The sequence below is a fragment of the Echinops telfairi genome, unplaced genomic scaffold (assembly GCF_000313985.2).
Source record: "Echinops telfairi isolate 266 unplaced genomic scaffold, ASM31398v2 ScPeMD7_3533;HRSCAF=4204_0, whole genome shotgun sequence".
NCBI classification, from domain to species: domain Eukaryota; kingdom Metazoa; phylum Chordata; class Mammalia; order Afrosoricida; family Tenrecidae; genus Echinops; species Echinops telfairi.
In genome coordinates, this window is record NW_022107431.1 from 5,764,611 (window position 1) to 5,784,520 (window position 19,910).

At 40.8% G+C, this 19,910-nt stretch overlaps 1 protein-coding gene and 1 pseudogene across 1 annotated transcript in view; one reads left to right on the top strand and one right to left on the bottom strand.

The window, feature by feature from the left end:
• The window catches only part of PACRG (parkin coregulated), a 590,873-nt gene that overhangs the window by 554,544 nt on the left and 16,419 nt on the right, over positions 1-19,910 (bottom strand). The window lies entirely within an intron of this gene.
• On the top strand, positions 2,422-6,599 carry LOC105978526 (annotated as a pseudogene).

The following is a 19,910-nucleotide window of genomic DNA, read 5'->3' on the forward strand; positions in this document are numbered from 1 at the left end:
TTTATCAAAAGGCCGTATTAAGTGAACAGATAGACAAGCAATGGAAGGCAGGAGATACTTTCAAAACAGTCATTCAGAGTTCCATGTTTATAAGGAGCTCATGTAGGTCAATAATGAAAAGGCAGAATCTACTAGAAAAATTGGCAAGGGAATGAATGCAATGGGTGCTTCACAAAGAAGCCCAAATGACTGAGAGATAAAATAAGCAAATAAAAAACTACTCTACTTGATTCTAAATCGGAGAAAGGCATGGTGGTCTTTCCTTTGTGAATCCTCCGTTTCCTACAAGTTATGGTGGCTGGGGGATTTAAAAAAATCATAATTCAGATGTCCCAGCTTAACCTCTGGATTTTTCTTATTGAAATCAGACAACCAAGGTGTCTCTGGAAAAGTGATCAGTATTAATGGGACCTTATAGAATGTGTGCTAGTTGCCAACACTCAGATTCCTGCCATTTCAGTCTCCACTCAAGGCCACTTCCTTCTTTTGATGTCACACCCCATTGCCTGGATGACCCATATCAACGCTGGGTGATCTTTGCCTCCAACTCTCAAACTGAACACACAAACCCTTTAAAGGCATTGCTAACCAATGGGGATGCATCTTATATCTTTGCTTTCATGTGGTTGCTTCTGCTTTTGTGAATAAACTAGATCTTATTTCTTCCAGGATCTCTGTAGACCTGAAGATTAAAACTACCTTCCTAAGTGAATTTACCTCACTTGATTTGGGTCTTCTTGTTGGGCAACTAAGAGACCTGGGGGCTTAGTGGGTTACAGGTTGGGCTGCTAACTACAAGGTAAAGAGTTCAAAACCACCAGATGATCCTGGGAAGAAAGATGAGGCTTTCTATTCCCATAAAGATGTACAGTCTTGATAATCCACAGGGGCAGTTCTACCCTGTGCTATAGGGTTGATGTGAGTCAGCATTAACTCAATGGCCGTGAGTTGAGCATGTTGGGTAATTGGCATGCTTTGGAAGTCTGGTTTCCAGGCAGTATTTTACCATGCTCCAGGTTTGTTTGTGTTTCCCCTCCTGAGGTGTGCCTTGGAAATATGAACAAAATGAAAACAAATCTCATTCTGTGTAAAGAAACAAAATAGTTCAGTGCAGAAACAAATTAAATATGTAATCAAGGCATTTGGTATCAAATCAATCTACAGGATTAACGCTGCTCACAAAGCCGTATTCTGACGAGAAGCATTTGGGTTCCAGCGTGGAACATCTATCAATGTCCTGAATCAAAAAGACAGTCAGGGAGGAGGGTAGACAAGGATGATAATGCCACTTCATCCTCTATACTCTTTTGTTCTTTCCCTCAACCCAGCTATTCACTTTTCCAGTTTCCACAGCAACCCAATCAATTTCTGATTATAAATGCAAACAGAGCACTTTGGGCCCAGTCTAGGGAAAATGAAGAGTGTGTTTGGGAAGTTGGAAAAATGTAAAACTAGACTGTATCACTCATCTGAGAAGCTCTAGTTGATATTCACAATTAAGACCGAGACTAAAAACTGAAAAAGAAAACCTACAACGGATGGAGGATCATATATTATAGAACACTCATATTGTTTTTCTTGCAACGAGCGTGAAGGTTTCAGAATGCTTGCGGGAAAAATGGTGGTGTTTCATTGCAGCCGTTGAACTGAAGTACAGCAGAAATATGGAACAACTAGAAACCAACGCCCAGATGACGAGTGAGGAGATGAATAAGCTCCATCAGCTCTTCATTTGGATTAAAGCATTTACTTGCCAAACTCCAATCTAAAAATGCGTCGGTTGGGATTCTCTTGTTCTTTGATTTGGACTGGGTACTGGAAAAGCATGAAGATTTTCTTCATTCGCCATAATGGAAACCAGAAATAGCAATAGGGATAGCTGCCACTCATTTTCAAATGCTTCCTCTGCAACCCAAATACAAACAATGTGCGTGGTGTGGAAGCACCCATCGCTGGGGTGAGAGCCTCAGGAGGGATGCTCTTCCTTGCTGAATGAAATGCGTTTGTCAGCTGTGGGAAAGGCCAGTGACGTTATTAGGCAAACACCAAATAGTACCTTAGTGGCTCATAAGCATTAGGATGCCTTCCTGAGCACATAACTCACGATCCAGCTTGGCTAAAGCACTGAGCAGATTAGAGTCTAATAAAATCCTTAAAGGTTTGGGTTATAGGACAGGCCAATTACATGTTAACAGATGTGTGAGGAGTATGAAAGCTACTGGAGGGTGAACACATAATGCTTGGGGACTTCCATGTAGCTGGGCATTGTGTTTGCTCCTGCCCAGGACAGTTCACTTGATCCTCACAGTAGTCTACTGAACTTGGAGCTGTATTTCCATCTGCAGAGGAAACAGCTGAAGTTTAGAAAGGGATATGCCAAGGCCATACACTGGCAGACCCTACCCCAAGACAAAGGCTATAATGGTGCCAATCCCTGGCACTCCACACAAGAGAAACACTGTCAATCCATTTGAAAAGTCTCGCAAGAAGTTTGCTCTGTTACCTAAAGGTAAATAATCTAGTTACAAATGCTTGGTCTAGGCTTTCTAAACCGAGTACACTGTGATTATCTTCCAGGCAGACCAAGTCATGTGATCACCAGGAAAGATTGGTGGGTATTTTAAGCCGTAGGAATACATGGCCTAACTTATGATCCTGGAATAATTTTTAACGCATGAAATGACAGTGTGAATGCCTGAAAAATAATTTTTCTGAATGCTATAAAAAATTTTATTGGTTCATTATTCTACTTTAATGTGCTATCACTCAAATTTTCAAAATCTGCCGACTAAATTGCATGCACACATCTAGGTCAGCAGGAAAACTAGCTGTTGGCTCTAGGGGAAATAAATTTATGGCTCCTGATAAAATGTGAAGGAGTCCTAAGATATCTGTGGAAGAAAATAAATGAATGCAGCCATAAATTTCAGTTTTATGTACAAGGGACTATTAAATCCCAACAAATGAAGCAAAATGGTAAAGCACTAACTACCATGGTGTTAAATGAGAAATTCTAAACATTAATATATGCTGGGTAACCTACAGCAGAGAGAAAACAACCACACACAAAAGCATATTTTCATGGGGAGAATTATGAAGGCTTTTTTTTCATAATGTTGTATAGCAATACTTTAGTCAATCTCAGATAGTAACCCTAAATTTAGTACTGCATAAAGATCAATGGACTGAGGAGGATGGTTCAGATTATGAGACGACGGCTGTACCCTTAGCAAAACAAGAGATAACTTGATGTTTTGTTTTCCGTTTATTCCTTGTAGTAAAGACTTAAAAGAAGACACCTCATGTGATGAGCAGGCTCATGAGACGTCACCCTGTTTGAGACCTGACAAGAATGAGCATGTTACCATAACTTTATGGGAAGAAGGAACAATGGTAAAAGGCTGTGGCCTGCTCTGCTTCTCAATAGTTTCATGGAAAGTCGTGATTCAGTGGCTTTATTCTCAAAGTGACCTTCCCTACCTTTCCCATTTTCTAGGTTTTGGGGGGAGTGGGGGTTTGGGTGGGGGGCGGGGATCTGGAAAATGACCGGATTGGTTGGAAGAAACCTAAAAAACTCAAACTCACCGTCACTGAGTCAATTCTGACGCATGGTAATCCTACATGACATGGTACAACTGCCCCTGTGGGTTTCTGAGACCGCAACTCTCTATGGGAATAGAAAGCCACATCTGCTTCCAGAGGAGGGGCCGTGGTGTCCAGCTGCTGCCCTTGAGGTTAGCAGTGCAACAGGTAGCCACTGAACCACCAGGGTTCTTTGGGTCACAGAAATAATAAAAACAAAAATGAACATCAAAAGCAAACGAAAGGAATGTGTGTGAGCGCGCGTGCATGCGAGCACACATGCACACATGCACACACGCACACGCATACACAGGCAAGAACTTTTGTATGGGAAAATGGAGTGCAGACGGAGTGAGAATCTATTTGAACTTTGCATTAGGAATGTAATCAGTAGAAAGGCTTGTGTGTTTTGAGGATGGAGGCTGGGGTCAGAATATTCCTATCTAGTTAACTGGCCCTTCTATCGCACAATGAACAAATGTTGAATTCTCATGATGGAGTTAAATATTATCCACTGGTTATTTAACATCCAAAATCAACCAGTATGCAGATAATGCTTTCTAGCTAAAGGATAAAATAAAAAGTGTTACACGTCTCTGGGTTTAAAAACCATGGTTGAGAAGTGGAAGCCAACAGGAAGAGGAGGAGTCAAAAGGGAGAAGTATCTTGGAAAGCGTCCGAGGGAGAGACATGATCTATAGAGGATGCAGTGAAACAGTGTGGTCTGAATAATGTATCTGAAGTTTCTGAGGTTACTATGAGAGCATAGCTCTATTAAAGGGAGAAATACAAAGAAGTAAGGAAAGGGGTTAGTCAGGTAAATTATTATGTATCACGTCCATATCAGTAGAAACTCAACAGATGATGTCTGCAAAAATGGACGGATGAAGAAGCTAAAGTACATTGGATACCAGTGAATGACACTGAGCCCCAAGAGACAGGAAACAAGTGAGGCCAATGCTATGATTTCCCGAGCCTTAATAACTTTTAGGACAATGCCAGGAGAGGCAGGTCCAGGGCAACCCAGCAAATACCCTGAGTCAGGAAGATGGGACAGAGAAGCCCAGGTGACAGTGGTGGTCAGGGTTTTCAGAGCAGAGCACCAAAGAAAGAATTCTGAAGTGCTGAAGAGTGCCTTGTCCAAGAATTCATCAAAATACACACACACACACACACACACACACACACACACACACACACACATATTCATCTCCATGGCTGCAGTATATTATTTAGATTAAATCCATTAAACACGGATTTTTTAAAAACGCTCAGTAAACTAGGACATAGGTATCAAAAAGAGATAAATATAGAAAAACAAAAACATTCATAATTAAAACTTAACATTTTAAAGCAGATAAAGATTATAAGGATTATATGTTGAAAACCACTAAGTATTCTGGAAATAAATCATAAATAACAACTAATAAATACGATATTCACAGATCAGAAGACTTGATATTGTTAAGATCTCTGTAATGGCTAATTTTATGTGTTAGCTTGGCTAGGGCATAATTCCCAATTGTTTGGCCCAAATACTAGTCTAGTTCTTTCTTCCTTTATTTTTTATTAAAAGATCATTTTACTGGGGACTCTTACAGCTCAATTATATCAAGCATATTTGTACATATGTTGCCATCATTATTTTCTAAACATTTACTTTCCATTGAGCCCTTAGTATCAGCTCCTCTTTTTCCCTCTCTCCACCCCACCCTTTTGACCCCTTGATAATTTATAAATTATTATTATTTTCATATCTTATTCTGACCACTGTCTTCCTTCCTCATAGTTTCTGTTGTTCATCCCCCTGGGGTGGTGGAGGTGGTGGTGGTGATGGCAGTAATTATGTGCTGATCATTGCGATTGGTTCCCTCCTCCTACCCTACTCTCCGACCTTCCCCCTATCCTCCTGGTATCCCTATTCCCCTTCCTGTTCCTGGATGCCATGTGTCATGATCTCTTCTCTCTTATCTGTACCTGTGCACATGCTCCAGTCTAACCTAAAGTGAAAGGCAGGACTGGGGTCATGATAATGGGACATGCACTGACAGAAGGGTCACAAGGAAGGGATGAGTCAACTAGGGCACAGTACAGCACCGATGAAACACACAATGTTCCGCTGGTTCCTTGAGGCTTCCTCACTCCCACTGTCATGGGCTAGTTCTTGACATGGGGTAGTGTTGGTGCTGGTGCTGGTGAGTCAGTTCTGATGCATAGGGACCATGCACAGAAGAATGAAACGTTGCCCAATCCTGTGCCATCCTCATAGTCATTGCCATGTTTGAGCCTTTGCTGCAGCTATTGTGCCAATTCATCTCATTGAGAGCCTCCCTCTTTTTTGGTTAACCCTCAACCTTACCAAGCATGACGTCCTTCTTCAAGATTAAGCACTTGGCCTTGGATGGAGCAGATTACATATGTAATATTATGTAATGCAATATAGTATAATGCCATCATCTTCCATAATAAGATGTAACATTGTATAATCACCTTCCATAATGCATCCTAATATAACACAATCAGTTCATCCAAGTAACGCCAGTGTCAGGTAGATGCTAAACCTATTAACTTCTGAATTATTTGATTAAAAATAAAAAAGACCAGGCCACACTGCTCCAAGATGTCACAGATGGCCGTGTCCAAGACCTACACCAAGAAACCTACAATGAGCTTTCTAATTGGCTAACAGATGCCAGAATGCTGGCTAGTCAGGACACTGTGATCATCCTCTGTGGAAACACGAAGGATCTTGATGCAGATCGTGAAGTGACTTTCTTAGAAGCCTCCAGATTCACTCAAGAAGATGAGCTGATGCTTCCAGAAAGAAGTGCACTACCAGGTGAGAATGGAGAAGAAACCTTGTGCAGTGTGCAAGAAAAATACTTAACAAAATCGATTCAGGTGGGCTGGATCCAGAAAGAATGGGTCCAGGTATCCAGGGGGGAGATACTGCCTTGAGGCAGCTCGAGGCTCCACGTGGAGCACAGGCTCAGAGTGCTCAAGAATGTGGTTGTTAGAAATCAGCACTAAGGCAAGCAAGGGGCAGTACATACCATGGTATTTGGGACACACTTGTTGGAGCTTGAAGAATCTGGTTTGTTGTTTTTTTTTAACCACTGTTTCTTTCTACTCTATACAGAAGTAGATCTTTGTGGGGGAATAATGATTTGGGTTGTTATGGAGGCTAGCAGACATGCCACAGAAAACTATATAATAAATCTAACTCAATGGACAATACCATTCAATGTATACATACATGTAAAATTTTTCAGTTCCACATTTTCCCTTTTCCCTTAAGTTTGAAAAATGGCTATGTACTGTAGATACTGGTGTATAAGCCGAGTTTTTCAGCACATTTTTAATGCAGTGTTTGTGGTAAAATTAGGTGCCTCGCTGGAATTTGGGTTGGCTTATACTCGAATATATACAGAATATTTTAGTTCAGTAAGTTTACAGCATGGTATATGATATATATGATAAAACAGAATCTTGCGCTAAATGCAGTTTAATTTTTTTAAATCATATGAACTAGAATTAGTTTATTGTGAGGTTTGTTTTTATCATCGTGTCAATTATATTGATTATATTGCACAGTTGGTTGTACTTACAACCACCTATTCAAAGATTCTGGCATTGATGGTCAGTGCATTTCTTATTTAACTGTTTACTACATTCCATATGGTGTTTACATGATCCACATGTGAAATACTAGATCAATAGTATTCATTAGCATAACAAAATACAATGAAAAATATTTTTTTTCAAAAATAGCACATAAAATAAAAAGACCAGGATGCACACAAAGATAAAGACACATGAAGAAGACAAAGGGCATGGTGTGGTTGTCCACAATCAAAGGAACCCTAAGGATCACTGACAGACACCAGACACAAGGTGAAAATTTCCCCAAAGAAATCTACACATCTAGACCCTGATTTGGACCTTAGCCTCCAGAACTGTGAGAAACTGAAAGTTAGTTTACTAACGCCATTCGCTGTGGCACTTGCATTACTGCTGCTCTTGTTACTGGTAGGTGCCCTTGAATCAGTCCCAAGTCACAGAGACCCTAGGTGCAACAGAACCACACTCTGTCCAATCCTGAACCATCCTCACAATTGTTGCATGACCATTTTTGCATCCATGGTCAATCCATCTCCTTGGTGGTCATCCTTTTTGTTATTTTGCTAACCCTCTACTGTATCAAGTATGATGTCCTTCTCCAGGATTGCTCCCTCTTGCCAACATATTCAATGTGTGTGAGATAACCTTTCATATGCCTGCTGCCAAAGAATACTCTGGTTGTACTTATTCCAAGAGAGATTTGTTCATTCTTCAGGCAGTCCAAAGTATATTCATACTCTGTGCCAATACCATACTGTTAATAGTATGTATTAGCACAGTAACACCTACTTACTATAGCACTAGGCAACTATGAGTTCTCCGCAAATTGAACTATGCATTCACTGTAATTGCTACTAAAATCCTAACAAGCTTTTTGTTGGCAGAAATTCATACTTATGAAACTCATAGAAAATTCATAGGACCCAGAAAAGCCAACTTTGAAAAAGAAGAAAAATTTGGAAGACTGACAGATCTGATTTCAAGATTCAGTATAAAGCTTTATCCAGTAATCAATATGTTGTGACAACAGCACAAAGATGGTCAGCTGACGCTGAGCAGACACACAGACACAGACCCACCCGCATATGGGGAAGTGATTAAAAATGAACTCAGTGGAGAAAAGATAGCATTTTCATCAAAGCTTTCTGACACAATTGAGCATCTTTATGTCAAAAAGAAGAGACCATCATTCATACCTTACGCCATATACAATGACTTATAGACCTAAAGCCTTCCCCTAAAGGGAAAATGTAAAACTTCTAGAAGAAGAAAATAAAAAGGAAAGAAAAAAAACAATATATATATATTGCTGTCTTTGGGCATAGCAAAGATTTCTAATACAAAGCTCCTGGGGTCAGCTCCTGGTCCACTTGGCGGGGCCAGCAGTCACAGTGTTTGTTCACAGTTAAACTGTAGCCATATCCCATGATGGGATTTCATGTTATCATTTCCATGATGAGATCTGTTATGAGCAATAAATCAAATGAAAGGGAATTTGACCTATGGTTGTGTGGCCTCCTTCCAATATATGGGCATTCTTGCATTTTGCTGGGTCTGGACACTGTTTCTAGTTCAACACCTAACCTTCAGTTCTATAGACTTGAGGTAGCATCTTGCCATATAACCTGCTGATCTTGGGATCATCAGCAGCCTGTCATCTTACCTTCAATTTATTCTCCTCTGTAACTAGAAACCTACCAATAGACCTTGAGTTCATCAGCTCCTGAAGCTATGTGAGTCATGACAAGCCTCCAAGATGACATCTGACCCAATGCTTGGAACCTGCTCACCTCTGCAGCTGTGTGAGCTATTTCCTTGAGATAAAATTCTCAGCATAGACTGTCATATATAAGCTTCATTGGTTTTCCTTCTCTAGAGAACTCAGCCAGCTTAAGATGATCCCTAAAGAAAAAAGTCATTAAAATAACGTTTCACCAAAATTAAAATGGCTTGTTCTTCAAATACCACTTTTTAAAGAAACGCAAAGAGAAATTACAGGATGGAAGAACTATTATAAATCATATACAAAGGGGCTTCATGAAAAAGACTTCAAAATCATTACCTACTGCCATCCAGTCAATTCCAACTGTTGGCAGCTGTATAGGGCAGAGTTGAACTGCTTCTTGGCGTTTCTGAGAATGTTCATCTTTACTGTAACAGAAAGCCTCATCTTTCTTCTGTGGAATGGTTGGTGGATTTGAATCACTGACCTTGTGGTGAGCAGCCCAACACTTAGCACAATGTGCTGCCAGGGCTCCTCAGCCCCATCAGGTAAACAAATTTAAATATCAATGAGCTACTGTCATGCACCTAATAGAGTGTGGGCAAGAATGCTGAGGATTAGAACTCTCAAATGTGCTTCTGGAAACATCACAGGGCACCATCACCTAAGACCTCAGGAGAAAGAAAGCGCCCAACAAGATCAGAGACCCAGGCAAGTAGACCATGGGGCTGAGCAAAGGAGCCGAACCATGACCAGAGGCTGCAGCAAGGAGACTGTGAAACAGAGCTGAGCATCAGCACAGACTATGAGACTGTGAGGCAAAGTGGCAGTTTGTCTTCTTAGCCCAAGAGGAGACAGAGGCCAAGGGACCACTAAAGGGTCTAGCAGCAGTGCTACAGATTGCAACCCGTTATTTTTTTTGTTTTCAAAATTCACTCTGCCCTCTCGTCCTCCCCAGCCACACACCAGCATCGCTGCCTGCAGCTGCAAATGGATCCCTAGGTCCCTAAAAGAATGACATCCATTCCCTCACTCAAAAAACTTCCCAGCAGGACCATGTGTGGAACTCTTCCTGTTTAAATGATATACTACTCTCCCGAAGACTTATAAATAGGGGGAGCATCTTTGTCTAAGCCTCTTCTCTCTTATTCTTCTCTCTCTTCTCCTCTTCTCCCCTCTTGCTTTCTCCAGCCACTTCCTACCCTTTCGGCACTCTGCCTATTTTTAGAGAGCTTCACTGTCTCTGCCCTGCCTGCCGCCAGCTCTAGTCTCAGCGGCTGTACTAGTGTCGGTACCACTGTACTAGTGTACTGAATTTCACTGCAGTCTGGAGATACTGTTTATATATATATATATAAATCATTTTATTGGGGGCTCATACAACTCTTATCACAATCCATACATCCATCCATTGTGTGAAGCACATTTGTACATATGTTGCCATCATGATTTCCAAAGCATTTTCTTTCTACTTGAGCCCTTGGTATCAGCTCTTCATTTTTTCTCATCCCTCCCTCACGAACCCTTGATAATTATAAAGTTGGTTTGTTTTTTTCATGTCTTGCATTGTCTGATGCCTCCCTTTACCGCCTTGACCAATAATGAGAGTAGTGATACTAGGATGGTAAGGGTAAGGTGGTGGGGGAGAAAGGGGGAACCAATCACAATGATCTATGTATAACCCCCTCCCTGGGGGACAGACAACAGAGAAGTGGGTGAAGGGAGACATCTGACAGTGTAAGACATGAAAAAATAATAATTTATAGATTATCAAGGGTTCGTGAGGGAGGTTGGGAGGGGGAAATGAGAAACTGATACCAAGGGCTTAAGTAGAAAGAAAATGTTTTGAAAATGATGATGGCAACAAATGTACAAATGTGCTTGACACAATGAATGCATAAGTGTATTGTGATATGAGCCCCCAATAAAATTATTTTTTTTAAATGTATTCAACTTCTCCAGATGAAACTAAAGGGCCAGAGTGCTGGGCGAGGGAGAGGAGGCCTAGGACTGTGACCAATGTACATTGATAAGCCATTCTCTACAATTGCACTTATTAACCTGAACATGCATCTCATGGATACTTTAAAAATGAATTTTCACTTGCAAAGTTATTGACAATGTAAGAATATATGTCTCTTCTACTATAAATGATTCTGAGTTGGATTTCCAATATATTGATGAATTTCAGCTGATTCACTCCTTAATGACAATTGTCATTTATTGTCACTATAAGAAGTGAGGAGTATGGAGATAAAACAGAGTAAATGAAATGCATCCATTAATAAGCTGAACTAATTTTTTTTTCTTTTTTAACATTTTATTAGGGGCTCACACAACTGTTATCCCAATCCATACACACATCAATTGTGTAAAGCGCATTTGTACATCGTTTCTCAAAACATTTTCTCTCCATTTAAACCCCCGACATTAGGTCCTCATTTTTCCCCTCCCTCCCCGCTCCCCCCTCCCGCATGAGCCCTTAATAGTTTATAAATGGGTATTTTGTCATATCTTGCCCTGTCCGACGTCTCCCTTCATCCACTTTTCGGTTGTCTGTCCCCCAGGGAGGAGGTCACACACAGTTCCATGTAATCGGTTCCCTCTTTCCTACCCATTCTCCCTTTACCCTCCCTGTTTTGCCACTCACACCACTGGTCCTATAGGGCTCATCCGTCCTGGATTCCCTGTATTTTCAGTTCCTATCTGTACCAGTGTACCTCCTCTGGTCTAGCCAGACTTGCAAGATCGAATTCGAGTCAGGGTAGTTTTTTATAGAACAAGGACACATCAAGTGTCCATGAATTTGTCAATGTAAGCCTAGCAGTAGACAACTTTTGGAACTGTTTAATACCTGGTGATTTTGGACTCCTGACCTGACAGTGCCATGAGGACTCCCTTCTGATGTGGATCTGCAAAATTGAGGAAATCAAAATCCTTGGGAGGTATCCAAGGATGGAGTGACTACATTACTACTGAGTACTACTGTACTACTGAGTACATTAAGCTCATTGGATATAATTGAAATGCTTCCAGTGATTTAATACAAGCACCATGTCACTCCAGAGCTGATCTTGGGAAAGTCACAGCAGTGAGTAGAGAAGACCATGAGTTGGAATCAACATGATGGTTACAGAGTTTCGAGAGAAGGAAGCCTGCAAGAACTGATGTATTTGAATTATGGTGTTGATGATTGCCGAAAGAACCAACAAATCTGTCATGGAAGAAGTACAGCCCGAATGCTCATTAGCTGCAAGGACGATGAGGCTTCATCTCACTTACTGTGGACACTATCAGGATAGAGCAGTCCCTGGGGGTTGGCGGTAGGGACATCATACTTGGTAAAGGAGAGGGCCTGTGAAAAGGAAGGCGGCACTCAACAAGATGGACTGACACGGTGGCCTGAACCATGGGCTCAAACACAAGAAAAATTGTGAGGACGGCACTGGACCAGGAAGTGTTTCCTCCTGCTTTGTTTAGGGTCAATATGAGTCCAGCCAGCTGAATGGCACCTAACAACATCAACAACCTTGGGAAACCCAAAATCACCAGATTAATTAGCCAAAGGGTGGATGTGAGTCAGAACGGACTCGTTGGCAGTGAGTGGCTTGGTTTGGGGAGGATTTAATGGGAAAGAAGTAAGTGAGGTGTTTACAGTGATGCAGTAGAGGCACAAGTTTGAATCAGAATCCAAATCTATGTTTCCAAACTGATTCCAGCACCCAAAGACGAGGAACATTGAGCTCAGAGAATGATGGAGGTGGCATTTAACCGGAAACATCCTCTCAAACTTGAGTCTCCCATAAAACCAAGCGCACTACCATTGAGTTGTTTCAACTCCTAGCCTCCCTGTAGGGCAGGATAGAACTGCCTCTGGGATTTCTAGACCGTGACTATTTGCAGGATGGAAAGGCTCTCTCTCCCATGGAGAAGCCGGTGGTTTCAAACTACTGAACTTGTAGTTAGCAACCCAACACCAGGATCCTCCCATGAGCACAACTAGGGGCTCATATCACCCCTCCAGGAATGCTGGAGGCTTCCAGACTCAGAAGCACTAGACAGGGTTTCTATGAGTCTTAATGGGCTAGATGACAATGGGTTTTGCTCTATTGGTTTTAATGTAAAAGGCAGTGGATAAAATTCCTCTGATTCTGCGGGACTACCATGTCTTGACACATGTCAAATCAATCAAGTTAACATGTGCTTGTAAAAATAACAGGCTAAAGGTCATTTTACCAGTAGATTCTAATCTACAGCCACTTTATATGGACTTTCCAAGGCGGTAATCTTTACTGGAACAAAAAGCTGCCCCTTGTTCCCAGGAAGATACTGGTGGATTTGAACTGCTGGCCTAGCAGAATGAAGCCCAATTTTTAGCCTATGATGCCACCAGGACACCCTGAAGAATTCTAGACTATGTCATGTTTTTCATGTGGAACCTGAAAAACCAAACAGAACGCGGGGGTACGACCTGGTTTAATTTCAGGAAAGGTATACAACAAGGTTGCATCCTTTCACCATAATTATTCAGCCTGTCTGCTTAACAAATAACCCAAGAAGCTGGATTATATGAAGAAGGATGAATATGGCACCAGGGTCGGAGGAAGACTCTTTGAAAAACCAGTGATATGCAGATGGTAAAACCTTGGTTGCTGAAAGTAAAGAGGACTTGATGCTGACCGAGGAAGATCAAAGACTACAGCCTTCAGAAGGGATACAATTCAACATAAAGAACACAAAAGTCCTCACATTATAATTCACTTCCATCAAGTCAATTCCTATAGGATAGAGTAGAAGTGCCTGGGTGGGTTTCTGAGACTATAATTCTTTAAGGCGATAGAAAGATTCATCTGTCTCCTTCAGAGCACCTAGAGGTTTTGAACTTCTGGCCTTGCAGTTAGCAGCCTATGCCACCAGAACTCCTTTTCCATTCATATAAATGGAAAAAATGATATAACCTGTCAAGGATTTCATTTTACTTGGATCCACAACTAACCCATCTTAGTTATCTTGTGTTGCTACAATAGAAACACAAGTTGATGAATTTAACAAAGATGCATTTATTTTCTCAGTTTAAGAGGCAAGGAGTCTGAATTCAGGGGTCAGCTCTAGAGGGAGGCTTGATCGTCGACGTCTTTGGAGAGGGGTCACTGTGTCCTTTCAGCATCTGTGGGCCTGTATCCACTGAAGAGCTTCGTCTGTCTTGGCGTCAGTTTTCCCTGGGGTCAGAGTCCCCACTGCAGTGATCCCAGGTCTATGGTATGCATTCCATTCCCAGTTCTTTCTTGTAGGTAGTAGGTTCTTGTGGCCCCTGCTTCTTTATCCTTTGATCTCTTGTAAAATAAAGTTGGTGCTGGCCACACCCCAAAGAAAAATCCCCATATGTTGAACCTGGCCTGTGATAGGAGCAAGACTATTGCCTTCTGCCCTTTACAAGGAGCCTGGGTGATGCAGTGGGTTAGCCATTGGGCTTCTAGCTACACGTTTGAGGGTGGAAACCTGCCTGCCTCTGTGCAAGGGGAAGATGGGGAGGCTGACTGCTTTGTAAAGGTTTGGTATCTTAGAAACCCTATAGAGGGTGGTTATGAGTTGAGATCAACTTGATGGCAGTGGGTTTGTGTTTGTTAGGTGTAAACACTCTTTACAATGTTTAAATGACAAAGATGTCACTTTGGGGACTAAAGGTCACCTGACCCAAGCCATGCTTTCAATTGACTTATGTGTATCTGAAAGCTGGACAATGAATAAGGAATACAGGAGGTGAGACATATCTAAGTTAGGGTGTTGGTGAAGAATACCAAATATATCCTGGACTGCCAGAAAAAGTATGGTCAGATGTGCCTTAGAATGGAGGAAGACAAGACTTTGTCTCTTGTACTTTGGGTATGTTATCAAGAGGGATGAGTCCCTGGGGAAAGATGCTGTTCTTGATACCGTAGAACAGTGGTTCTCAATCTGTGGGTCGCAACCCCTTTGGGGGTTGAATGACCCTTTCACAGGGGTCACCTAAAACCATCAAAAAACACGTATTTCACAATATTAATCACATACTGTTTTGTGATTAATCACTATGCTTTAATTATGTTCAATTTGTAACCATTAAAATATATCCTGCATATCAGATATTTACAATTCATAACAGTAGCAAAATGACAGTTATGAAGTAGCAAAGAAAATAATTGTATGGTTGGGGTCACCACAACATGAGGAACTGTCTTAAAGGGTTGTGGCATTAGGAAGGTTGGGAACCACTGCTGTAGAAGGTTAGCTACAAAGAGGAAGACCCTCAATTAGATGGGTTGACACAGTGGCTGCAACAGAGGGCTCACACATAACAACACTAAGGGGATGCAGAGAGCAGACAGAGTTTCTTTCTGTGACACATGGGGTTGCTAGGATTCAGAACTGGCTCCATGTCCTCTAATGACAAAAGGTGTTACAGAGAGAGGGGGATCTTTTAATATATGAACAAGCTCCTAGTCACTTAGCCATCTATATTTTTCCATATAAGTGAAAGTGATGTATAATACGTGGAAGGGAATTTATTTATAGGTGATTTACTATCACAAAGCACACTAAGATCAAACAATCAAGAAACACTGAGTCAGTATCTTTATGACTACTACACTGTGATCAGCATGGGGTGAAGGGCAGAGGTCTGTCAAACACTGGCCATTCATGCTTCCCATTTGTGGCAATTACAAAATCTCCTGTCAACTTGAGAGAAGGGGTGTCTGTCAATCAGGTCACAGTCTGATTAATCTCTCTTTGTGGGCATGGCCTTCTCATGAGGATTCTGGGACTTCTTATCTTCTTCCCTGGAGGCGGGACACACTCTATCTCTCTGCTACACATTCCTGTTGACAAGCCACATGGAGCTACACTGCTGGAGCCAGAGTCCTGGAGCTGGAAGAGTCACGTGGAGACCTGCAGCAGGGCTGAGATGCTTCCACTGCTACTGGACATACCACTGGCCTGTGATCTTCCTGCATTTGGCATCATTGCATGGGATGTATGAGTCTAAAGAGGAATTTATGGACATATGGGCTAATATCTGAATTTATTGAACATATGAGCTACTATTGGACTTATGGACTTGATGTGGACTAGGCTGGGATGTTTTCTCAATATATAATTGCTCTTTGATATAAAGCTCTCTCTTACACACATATGAGTATCACTGGATTTGTTTCTCTAGTCGACCTGATCTAACACACCATTGTATCTTATAAAATCTAGGCTTCATGGACTCCTCCTGAAAGAGTTTAATAATTACCCCTAATAATATCAGAAGATAATGGTGTGTATGTAAATTACTGTGTGCATGTGTGTATAAGCTAGTGTAAGCACCAGTAGCTATGGTGTTTATCATTCACTGAAGAAATTCCAAATGGAAACAAGTTATAAGCAGATGCACCCCAGTTACAGTTCTAAATGAGCATGATGTCTTCAATGTAGTCGTTCCTTTGTGCTATCTCCAATCACTACATCACATAAAACCCTAAAACATAGTTACATAGGGTGCTTAGATTGATTTGTTTTTAACCTTCATGTGGAAACATTTAAAGGTGTGTCACTTTATTTAATTTGGAATACAGTAAAGCTGCACTATTGTCATGGAAACAGCGTTGCTCATAAAAAAATCAAGGTAAGGGCACAGATTTGGTAAAGGATTTACTGTTTGTCTCAGGGACTATTTTTTATAGCAACTTTCATTGAGCACATGCAATTGGTGAAATATACTTCCCTGCGGAAATCTCTGCTAACTGAGAACCACAAAGGGAGAGTAGTTAGGCATGATCTATCTTGTGTTCGTTATTTTACTTGACATTCATTAGATCATCATATTTTTCCTAGTATTTTTTTTTTACTAACTATGCTCTATCAATGAGTTGAATTTGAATTTTTTACAGGGTAGTTGCAAAATACAAAGTATTATTTATACAATGCAATTATTCTTTATGGTACAATCAATTCACATGCTCTTTCCTAAACAATAGTATCTTGGGGAAATAAACAAATCGTGGATAAAGACAGCTTACATTTTTCTTCAGGTATTAATTCTTGCAGGGATATGGAAAACTGAAAGGGGAGAAATAATCTCTCCCTGCACATAGCACTCTTTTACTGCCCTGGACTAACCGGCTCCAGGCGTGCTTTGCAGCTTCAAGTCTTCCATTCCCAACACTGGTTCTCAGTGTTTCTTCCCTCCCTTTCAGTGCCGCACCAAGTCAGCCTTCCCTCGATGTGTTTCTCCACAGTCCACAGTCACCACTGGGTGGCCTAGGTGTCTCTACAAGCTGTCCCCTGTGGCACAGGGGTTTTGAAGTCAATTTGTATTAAGGAAGCAGAAGCAAAATCAAAGGGCTTCTTGCATCTTCTATTGAAATTTCATTTAAAGGCATTAAATATGAATGATACACACTGAAGCTATAAATATATCTTTTAAAGAAAGTTTAAAAGAGAAATTACACAGACAATGAATTCTGAAATCCTGAGTCCTTCCATTAAGAATGGGTATGAATCTTACCTATTGGCGGGTCATGTTCAGAATTCCTAAGTAGGTCCCCTGATAAGAATAACAGAGGTGGAAAAACAGTACAACTCGACAACTTGGTGCAGTTGGATTCCTTTTCTTTTGGGAAGACCGTTTGCAGTTTAGCCTCATTAGTCAAAATCACAAGAGTCATACATGTTCAGAGGTGGGGTTTTAGTAAACAAAGTGCTACTTTTAAAATCTTCAAACAATTTATCAAAGCTAAGTAAGTTTGCTGCCTTATGAGATTAGATAGAGATATAGAAAGAATTAGAGGGGAAGACCAAATTTTATTGATTTTAGAATTGCCTACAATGGACTCAATCCTTCTGAGTTAGGATTATTCAACTACTCATAGCTTCATACAGATGGACTTGGTAACTTTTTGCATGAAAACATGCTCTCTGAAACTAATAATCTAGAATAAGTATAGATAAAACATGCCTTTATTCATGTTTCTACAGACACTTTAGAAAATCATCTTACTTTAGATCAAAATGATGACATTAATAAATTCTAAGCAGGGAACGCCTAGAAATCAAATTACCTAGCCATCAGTTAATTAAGTCTATTAACAACAAAGAGCACAACAAAAAATTATCATTGAGCCCTAACTAAGGGAGGGAAATAACCTCCCCCAAATAAAAATGCTATGAAAGAGGAAAGAAAAAATACAATTACATGTCTTTTACAGTAATCTGAATAGTCTCTATTTTAAAAGGTCTCAACATAAAAAGACATGAAATAAACATTCCAATCCAACGCTAAGGAGGAAAAGTTACTATGGAGTATGGAGACAGAGAAACTAATATGTAAAAGTATAAATGTGAAGAAATCTGTTATCAAAACTAGGAAAATCCATGTATCAATGAGAGAGAGAGTAAGATGCACCATCCGTAAAGTTAATCAACTCTGTTAATAAAAGTAGCTGGGAGAATATGTTGAGGGCAGGCACTGAATTTTAAAATAGAACAACAAAATCTGTTTGATTCCTATTTTAACTCAAAAACCATTTAGAGGTTTTCAGGGAATAATTTAAGAGTGATTTATTCTAGCAGATGGAATTTGAGATTTTGTGTGTGTCTCATTTAGGTATCGATTCAAGAGTCTAAAGAAGAATTTCCCCCCTTTTACAATGAAAGCAATTATTACAGAATATAATATTAAAATTATATTCAAACAGGTTTTTTTCCCCCCAGAATTCAAATGTAGTACATAATATTTAATTTTCTTCCCAATAGTCATTCATTACTCGGTTTTTTGTTTGTTTGTTTGTTTGTTTAGGTAATACAAACATCATTGTGTTCTGGCAGCAAAGAATTCTGGGAAAGGTGACCCTCCTCCAGCCCATGGGATGAGTCTGACGTAGTAAACCCTCCCATCCACAGCGGCGATGAGGTCTAGCCTTGGGCAATAAACTATAGGGGACATTGGGAGGGTTACAAGCAGCCCTGGTGGAGCAATGGGTTAAGCAATGGACTGCTAGCCAGGAAGGAGTAACCCCTAGCTGCTTTGTTGGAGAAAGCGGAGGAGGTCTGCCCCCCATGAAGGTTTACAGCCTTGGGAAGCCTTTGGGGCAGCCCTTCCTCCCTCCAGGGTCGACTCAGAAAGCAGTTTCTGGCTTTCTGGTGGATTGAATGTTGTTAAAACTAAAGGTGTCTCAATTATACAGTGGTTCAAGGGAGATTAGACTTCAGAATATCATTGAGTAATGTAATTGGACACATTAACAGACTGAAGGAGAAAAAGGCTTATGTTTAGCTGCCTAAAAGTAAAAAATCCTGATCAAAATCAATAATTCTCACAAGAAAAGTTTCTTAAGGAAATATATCTTGTCCAGTGAAGAAGTGAAATGGGTTCTATGGGCCGTCAGTTCTTCTGCATCTGGTACAATTCCATTCAAAATTGGACAAGAAAGGTTCACAAAATGCAGGAATTTATCTTAAATTGTGATGAATGTCTGTGCATCAAAGAAAATGAGAAAAAAAGGGGAAAGTCCCAAGTCACAGACAGGTCTGTCTTCCAGAAGAAATGGGCATGGACCACCTATATGAATCCTACAAGATCAACACCCAGAATACCGGGCAGCAAGGTCTACCACAGCAGCAGCCACTTGAAAGGGTAGACAACGACCTTCGGGGTCAATGGGTTGATGCTGACTGGGAGGAGGAAGCCACTCAGAGAAGTGGATGCGAACGAAATGCCCACGAACAGTCGGAAGGATGGAATCAATGCCACTGCATCACACATACATGGATTCATGTGTGCTTTTGCTATGAATATTCCCCCAACCAGGAAAAATAAAATAAAACAGAAAAATCGATAAAGTTAAAATAGGGTAAAATGGGCCAAGGCTTTGCAGGTGAACAACAGAGAAAGAAGCTTGATAATCTTTGACACGATAGTCCTATCAGTGTCACTGGGGAGATGGAGAATTAAAACCAGACA